The 9178-nt window shown below is 38.8% G+C and overlaps 1 non-coding gene across 1 annotated transcript; it reads right to left on the bottom strand.

The window, feature by feature from the left end:
• Positions 1–5322: 5322 nt before the first annotated feature.
• LOC128292471 (small nucleolar RNA R71) lies at positions 5323–5429 on the bottom strand. Its single transcript, XR_008282456.1, has one exon. It is a non-coding gene; the product is annotated as a small nucleolar RNA R71 (small nucleolar RNA).
• Between the last annotated feature and the right edge of the window lie 3749 nt (positions 5430–9178).

Below are 9178 nucleotides of genomic sequence, written 5' to 3'. Positions count from 1 at the left end.
GGTCTCGGGACCACAAAACCGAGGCATAAAAATAATTTAAAATTTATTTCGATGCCTATAATATGTGTGTATTCATGTATGACATTTTTTGATGATTGATTTAGTGTTATAAAGGTGAATTTCACTAGAAAGGACCTAGTAGTGAACTTTGAAAGTATGATGGGGAAATGTGTGATGACTAATTAAAGCATGCATGCAAAATAATGGACTTGCATGTCAAATTCCCTTTGTACAAGTGATGGCCGGCCATGACAAAGAGATATGGGCTAAACATGTCATGAAACATGTTTTGTTGGGCATTAGGAGAAATAATAAACAAATAAGCATGGGTAAGAAAAGAATGAAAAAAATGTGTGTGAGTGTGGTAATCCCCCTTGCAGTGAGTTGAGAAAGAAGGAAGAAAAAATTTGTTGTGTTCATCCTTTCTCATCTTTTTGGCCGAAAACCATAAGGAGGAAGAAAGAGGATTTTTGCTTCATGCTTGGGTTGGAAGAGATCTAGAAGGAGATTTGGCTAAGTTTGCATCAAGATTTAGGTATGTATGAGGTTGTGTTAGGAGTTTCATGCATGTTTTGGTTGCTAACTTGATGTGCATGTTAGCCATGGCTCAAATCCTTGTTATGCCATGGAAATGGTATTTGGCCAAAGTTGTTATGGTGATAAAGCCATTGCATGCTAAGTGTAAAGCTTGATGATGATGCATGCAATGATGGATTGTCTACTCTTGAGTAAGATTTTGAGTTTTCTTTTGTTTAATCATGATTGAAGTTGAAAAGGAGCATGATTTTCATATTCGCCATGATGCATTCATAAGCATGGTTCATGCTTCTTGCATGTTAGTTAAAATTTGTGTTTTGGATGGCTATGGACACCTTGAAATTCGCCATGCTCATATATGTATATATATGTTTGCACATGATGCTTGGTTATGAACTAAGTGATGAATATGTTTGTTTAAAGAAGAAGATGTTGAAGAATGAATGTGAAATTGCAAGCACTTGACCTAGCACACATATGAGTGCTCGATGCTATATTATAAGTTTTGAGCAACAATATGCAAAGCATTAACTAGTAAAATGCATGCTGTTTTGTGAGGTATTAAGTGCATAATTGGCCTCAACATGGACATGAATATTCGCCTTGGGTAGCCTATTGAAGGCCTTAGCATTTCCTTGATGCTCGAATAAATTGTATTGAATTGCTTGATGTAGAATAAAATGTGCATGACCATTGTGTATTCAAGCTAAAGGGTGGCCATATGACCATTTAAACTCCTTGTCATATTCGGCCATAAGCTAGCACAATGAGGTTTTAATAAATTGAATTTGTTTGAATTAGCTCAAGAGCTTAGAGGGCCACAATTGGACAAGGGGAAGGAAAAAAGTGATCGAATAGCCGTAAAAGCCGTTCGACAACATCCGAGGTAAGTCCTCAAGAAGTGATCCTACTTGAATTATGTGAAATGAAGTATGGATGTGCATTGATTATTGATTATGTGTGTATGAGTATTTGAATTCTACCCGGGCTAAGTCCCGAAGGCGAATATGCTTGTGAATATATTTGCGTTTGAGCCTTAGTAACGAAAATGAAATATGTATGTCCAATGATAATTGACGTATGTGTTCATGGAAATTGAATGATATCCGGCTAAACTCAAGACAATTATGCTGGAAATTATATCCGAGTTAAGACCAAGGCAATTGTGCTAGTGGCTACATCCGGCTAAGACCAAGGCATTCGTGCGAGACATTCTATCCGGCTAAGACCAAGGCATTTGTGCACATGGTTATATCCGGTTATATTCGAAGAATCTTGGGCTGGAGGTGAGTGTTGGTTGCTGTAATAAATTCAATGAGTACACTCGAAAAGCCCAAAGAATGAGGTACGTTTATATGTGCATTGGAAAGTCGACATGTTTGAGCAACATTCGCTCAATCGACTAATGAATTTCAGTTATTGAATTGATTGATACTTTGTGAAATTATATAATGATGAAGTGTGAAGTAAGAATGTGTATTAATGAAATGATGCATTTGGCTATGTGAATGTATTCCTGTAATTAGAGTTGATTATATTCCTTGAGACTTACTAAGCATAAAAATGCTTACCCCGTTGCTTTGGCTCTCAGTTTTCTAGATTTCGTTCGATAGCAATCGGATTTGGGATCGTTGAAGTCGAAGTCATCCACACTATCAAGCCTCCATTTTGGTATAAATTTTTGGCTGAACTTGAAATGGCATGTATAGGACTACCCCTTGTTGGTTAAATATGTTGTGATGTATATATGTACGGCCATGCGAAAATGGCTCGAAAAAGGAAGCATGAACTTAGACTATTTGTGGTTTGTATGTATATATTTGGTGTCATGATGTGGCTAAGGATTGGAAATGGGAATGTTGGTCACATGATCAGCCATTGGCATGGTTAAAATGATCATATATGAACCTATGTATGGCAAGACTAGTTGGTTCATGGAGACTACCAAATAGGTAAGACCTACCTTAAAAACAGATGCTGCCAGCTGCAGTGACGTGAATGTGAAAAATCACCAAAATTTGTAGGAATGGTATTAAATAGTGAATAAGCCATGTAAATGAACCTTTATGAGTCTATTTTCATATGGAAGAAACGAAATGGTCATAGGAGTTACATGTTAAGAGATATTAAGGCTATTGTGAGACAGGGCCAGAACGGTTTCTGGGTGCCCTGTCGCAACTTTAAAAATTTTCTATAAATTATCCAGAAAGAATTAGGAGTCATGCCTTATATGTACAGATTCCATTTTGAGTCTAGTTTCATTAGAAACAAACTGCACCAGAATTAAAGTCCTGTACAGTGAGATATTCAAGTTGTAACGCAAGAAGGTCAGAGCAGTCGATCCCTGTAACATGGGTGACTTTAACTAATAAACTGTACCAATTGGCCAGACCAAAAATTCTAGAAATAAATCCATGGATGGATATATGAGTATAAATTCAGGGAAAATTTACAAAACCAGTTTCTGAGTTTTGAAACTCAAGATATGATTTTTAAGGCGACGGTGATGCAGTTTTCCAGCCTGACTGGAAATGTCAAATTGGTGGGCAAAACATGTGAACTTGGCTTGTTAACCCCTCGTGTCCGACACCGACGATGGTCTCGGGTTCGGGGTGTTACATTTTCAGTTTTGGAACTCGAGATATGATTTTTAAGGTGACAGTGACACAGTTAGCCAGCTTGTCTGGAAATTTTAAATGAACTGTGTTTTACAATGAAATAAGTCTGTTAGCACCTCGTGTTCGACTCCGGCAACGGTCTCGGGTACGGGGTGTTACAGTTTGCATATATGTCATACTTCATTTCCATACATATTTCACAGAGACAGAGTTTTTCATATTCAAAAATTTAGTACGATACAAACGTACCTGCATAGGTTATACATTTCATATACTCAATCTCAGATTTCGTACGCTATCATCAAACGGGTCAGAAACGATACATATGCTAATAAACAAGTACAATGCCAACGTCCAGGATGTGGTCTCACATGTAGTACAATATCGATGCCTCTGTCCCAAACAGGGTCTTACACGAAATTAGATACGATACCGATGTCCCAGGCATGGTCTTATACGTAAATCTCAATCGAAGCTTGTGTCCCAGACACGGTCTTACACGATGTCTCATGCAGATGTCAATTTTGCTTAGAAACATACAAAGCTTTTCAAATATTATCATATTATCATACTTTACTCCGAAGATTATCATCAGGAACTCAAGGCCATCCAATACAGATTACAGTTTATATGTGCAGAATTTATTCAAATTAACACGTAATTGTAATTTGACTTACCTCAGGCGGATTTTGTACGGAACGAGTCGACTATTCGACTATTTTAGACTTTCTTGGATCTAAGTCCGATTTTCTTTGTTCTTGATCTAATACAATACAAATTCAACCATTCAATCATTCATTTCATTCAATTTAATCCATATACACATATTTAGGGCACTTTGCATTTTAGCCCTTACATTTTCACACTTTGACAATTTGTCCATTCTTTACAAAATCACCAATATACAAAATTTCTTTGCAACAAAGGCTAGCCGAATTTTCATGGCTTCTATATAAGCCCACACAACATGCTCTATTCATAATTTAGTCCTTCAAAACCTCGTTTTCAAAATTTAACCCAAATAGCTTAGGTTCATCAAAAACTCAAAGACAAAACTTATGAACCGTCTACCAAGCCTTCATAATTCATTCAAAAACATAACAAAACTCATGATATCAACAATGGCATTTCATGAAATCTTTAACAGAAATAGAAATTCAGACATGGCTTTGAAGAACACGAAACAACGATCACAGAAACATAGAAATTATCAAAAACTAAGCAAAATGGACTAACCTATTCACTCATGCAATGGTCGAATACTTTGAAGCTTCAATGGCTTCTTCTTTCTTTTAATTTTTGGCTGAACAAGGTGATAATATGGCCACTTTCATGTTTTCATTTTATTATTATAACTTTAATAATCATTTTTCCCATTTTGCCCTTTGTTATAAAATTATCCATTCACCTAACACATGTCCAACATTGTCCACCTATTATATCAATAGTATATTTTACATGCAAGGACCCTTACTTTAAAAGCCAAGCCAAATAGGTGCTTTAACATCTAGCACTCAAATTTTACACTTTACACGATTTAATCCTTTTTCATAATGAAGCACAGAAACAGACAAATTAAATCACAGAAATTTTCACAGATGTAAATTCGCATATTACAGGCACAGAAAATAATTTTAAAATATTTTTCGGACTCAGATTTGTGGTCTCGAAACTACTATTCCGACTAGGCTCAAAATTGGACTGTTACAGGCGAAGCTTAAGATACACAGAGAACGAACAAGAAGACAATATTCAAACCTCAACCAAGGAGATGGCTGAAAATCAGGAAAACCTGATACCTCTTGCGATTGCTATTAATCCAGTAAATCAGTATCCTACTTCGCGCACTATGTATGATTATGCTAAACCTTCTTTAATAGGTACTGAATCGAGCATAGTTAGACCTGCTATAGCTGCAAATACTTTTGAACTGAAACCTAACACAATTCAAATGATACAATAATTTGTTCAGTTTGATGGTTTGCAAGACGAAGATCCCAACTCTCACTTGGCAAACTTTTTGGAACTATGTGATACATTTAAAACTAATGGTGTTTCTGATGACGCTAAACAGTGGTTGAATTCGTTACCACGGGGGTCAATCACTACTTGGGAATAAATGACCAAAAAGTTTTTACTAAAATATTTTTCGTCGGCTAAAACGGCTAAATTACGTAATGATATCTCTTCTTTTGTGCAGATGGATTTAGAGACACTCTACGATGCATGGGAGAGATACAAAGACCTTTTGCGAAGATGCCCTCACCATGGGTTACCACTCTGGATACAGGTTCAAACCTTTCATAATGGCCTAAATCCTTCGACTCGACAAATGGTTGTCGCAGCTGCTGGCAGAACCATCAATAATAAAACACCTAAAGATGCTTATGAGTTTGTAGAGGAGGTGTCACTGAATAACTATTAGTGGCAAGTCATGAGGACAAAGCCAACGAAAACAGTCGGTGTTTATAACATCGATTCAGTCACCATGCTCTCTAATCAGGTAGAACTCTTGAATAAGAAAATTGATGGTTTTCTTAGTTCTTCACAGGTTCACCCAGTAATGCAGTGCGAAGCAAGTGGAGGTGGATCAAACAGTTCAGAATACCCACCTTATGGCCACAACATAGAGAACGAGCAGTTAAATTACATGGGTAATAATCCTCGATCTCAAAACAATCCTTATAGCAATACTTATAATGCAGGTTGAAGGAATTACCCAAATTTTCATGGGAAGGCCAAGGAAATCAGAAACCACCACCCCCTCCAGGCTTTCAGCAACCACCATACCAGCAGGAGAAAAAGCCAAACCTTGAGAAGATGCTAACAAAATTCATCTTGGTGTCAGAGACTCGTTTTTAGAATACCGAGACGGCACTCAAAAATTAACAACCATCAATCCAGGGGCTAGAAACTCAGATTGGACAGCTCCCCAAGTTGATTTCTGAATGACCACAAGGTAGCCTACCAAGCAACACTGAATCTAACCTAAGGGAGCAACTCAATGCAATTGCCATTCAAGATGAGGAAGGGTTAGTGGCAAAACCAAGGCCAGAACTGGTGGTAAGCGAAGGTAAGAATGAGGTAGGCTAAAACGAACAAAAATCGGTAAGTCTAGAATATAAACCTCGTGTGCCATACCCCAATGTGACAAGGAAAGACCGCTCAGATGAACAATTTGGTAAATTCCTTAAACTTTTAAAGATACTACATATTAACTTACCGTTTATTGAAGCACTTTCGCAGATGCCAAACACAGTCAAATTTTTAAAGGAGCTTCTAGCAAATAAATGAAAGTTAGATGAAAGGTCGCATATGGAGCTGAACGCGGTTTGCTCAGCCATTCTTCAGAATAAGCTACCCAACAAACTAAAAGATCCAGGGAGTTTTATGATTCCTTGTTTAATTGGTAGTTTAGATGTGAATAATGCGTTGGCTGATCTAAGGGCTAGTATCAATGTTATGCCTTACAAATTGTTTAAGCAACTAGGTCTAGGGAAACCCAAACAAACTAGGATGAACATTCAATTAGCAGATAAAACTGTCAGATTCCTAGGGGTATTATTGAAGACGTACTCGTTAAAATTGAAAAAATTATATTCCCGGTTGATTTTGTTGTTTTAGACATAGAAGAGGACAGTAATGTTCCTTTAATTTTGGGAAGGCCCTTTTTAGCAACTGCTAGAACAATTATTGGCGTTGGCACAGGTGAACTCACACTTCGTGTAGGAGACGAAACAATCAACCTTCAAGCTCGCAACCCGAACAACACATCAAAAATTAAAGGTAATTGTACAAATTGTGCTACTAAGACTGATCATACAGTACAACCTATTTTGCAGGAAATAAGTTCGAAGGACACACATGAGCCATGTTCAATTACCCATGAAGAACGAAGGTTACAAATCGAGGAGTTAGATGAATGGCTGACATTTAAACTGAGAAAATACGATAAACCAAAACTACACAAGAACGAGCTCAATACCTCACCAAATCAACTTAAGGCTGGAGATAAAGTTTCATTAGATGCCGCGGATCCTCACATTGACACTGCCAAACCAAATGAAGAAATTCCTCTTACAGTACTTAGTATTTTCCTATTTGGTACAGTCGAGGTAATTCATCCCAAATTTGGCACCTTTAAGGTAAACAATACCTACCTAAAACCTTATTTTGATGGGATTCATAGTAGGAATGAGGACTATAAACTCATCAAACCACCATCACCATTCACCAGAAAGGTAAGTCGAGCTTAGACTATAAATAAGCGCTTCTCGGGAGGCAACCCGAGCACTAACAATATTAATTTCTTTAAATTTTAGTTTTAACATTTAACATACTAACCGACTCATGGAACGCAGGCTTTCTAAAGCACACACAGCCAGACACATGGGCGTGCCTTAGACAGTGTGAAAACAGGGCGAAATATTCCCCAATACGAGATGCGATAAGTCGACACGACCGTGCATTAGGACCATGGGTGAATCTGCCAAAACAACACGGGCGTGCGACACGCTGTGTCGTAGAATCGTGGTTGCACTTGAGAAAATAGCACGGGCCTTCGCCACGCCTATGTCTAAAACCTGTGGTCAAACCTGTCAGATTAACACAGGCGTAGGCCTACATAGATGAACGTGGGAGAAGCGAACGAAGATAGACACGGCCGTGCGACACGGCCGTGTGCACCCAAATGCCCAAGGAACACGGGCGTGGGCCAAATGTCAGATGTGCCCAAATTCAAATTCGCGAATCTCACGGGTAAAAATTGGGGAACACGGACGTGTCCCCTGGTCGTGTGTCCCAAAATCTATAAATACTCTTCACTATTTATCATCTTCTTCACCCAAAATCCTTAACCCTAGCCGCTGCAAGTCCACACGGCCTCCCTGCCATGCCCGTGCACCGCCTCCAACTCCATTTTCGACACCCATTCTCATCCTTTTAGCGTTTGTTTACTCTTTTCTATCTATTTTCTTCATCACTTTTTACTAATTTTATGATTCTTATGGCTTTATTTGGCTATTTTTTATTTATATTCATAGTTCTCACTATAGTCATGCTTATACGTTTATTCTTTTCCATTTTAGTCAATGCTTTCTGATACATTCATTATTTTCGTGTGTTCCCATTAGAGTCTAGTTCAGTCATTTTATGTTGAAAATAATCATGCTTTTATTATATCAATTGTTATATAAACTTCTATTATTTAGATTAAACTGCTGAGTATTGTTGGTTGGACTGGTTAGTTTAACTATATTCATGATTACTTCTTGAGTTATGTTATATTATTTGTTCTTCTTGCAGGTATACGATGTCAAGCTTCAAAGCGGAAGGGGCGTCTTCCTCGGGCCTTACCGTGGAAATTCGCCATCGATACCTCCAATTTCCACCTGACAATCAGGAGGAACTATTCCAAATCCTACGGGCCCAACCTTTAGGTGTGGGCCGCTGCATTGACTGGACAACGCTTGAACAAGTCTAGTTGGCTGACGATGTATGAGCACTCCTGACAACCGATCCATGGGACCTCATCTTTGCGATCATCAAGCCGACGTACCTTGAGCTCACACTTGAACTTTGCTCGACATTCCATGCTCAAGATGTCATGACCAACTTTGATGATTCTGGAACAGTCTAGTTCTGTCTCGGCGGTTTAGTCCGCCAGTTAAGTGTGCCCGAGTTTGGTATAGCTTTGGGCCTGTACACAGAGGACTTCATGGATGAGAACGACCTCGACACTCTCCGTCACCACATCCATTACTTTCCGTCAAAGTGTTGGTACGCTTTGGTCCCCGGTTCAACCACCTACGACCTGAGCCACCCTAAGGCATCAGCTCTCTCTCCCTCCTTGAGGTACCTACACACCATCTTGGCACACACTTTGATAGGACGTTGAGAGAGCACTGGTGTCGTCAACACTCACGACGCCTACTTCTATGGAGCATGGCGAACGGGCATGTACTCGACCTCGCCTACTTTATTGCCCTCGCCATTCGCCACCAGACGGAGCAGCATCGGAGAGG

Source organism: Gossypium arboreum, chromosome 4, assembly GCF_025698485.1.
Source record: "Gossypium arboreum isolate Shixiya-1 chromosome 4, ASM2569848v2, whole genome shotgun sequence".
NCBI classification, from domain to species: Eukaryota; Viridiplantae; Streptophyta; class Magnoliopsida; order Malvales; family Malvaceae; genus Gossypium; species Gossypium arboreum.
The sequence above is the reverse complement of the archived record's forward strand: the minus strand, read 5'-3'. Positions and strand labels throughout refer to the sequence as shown.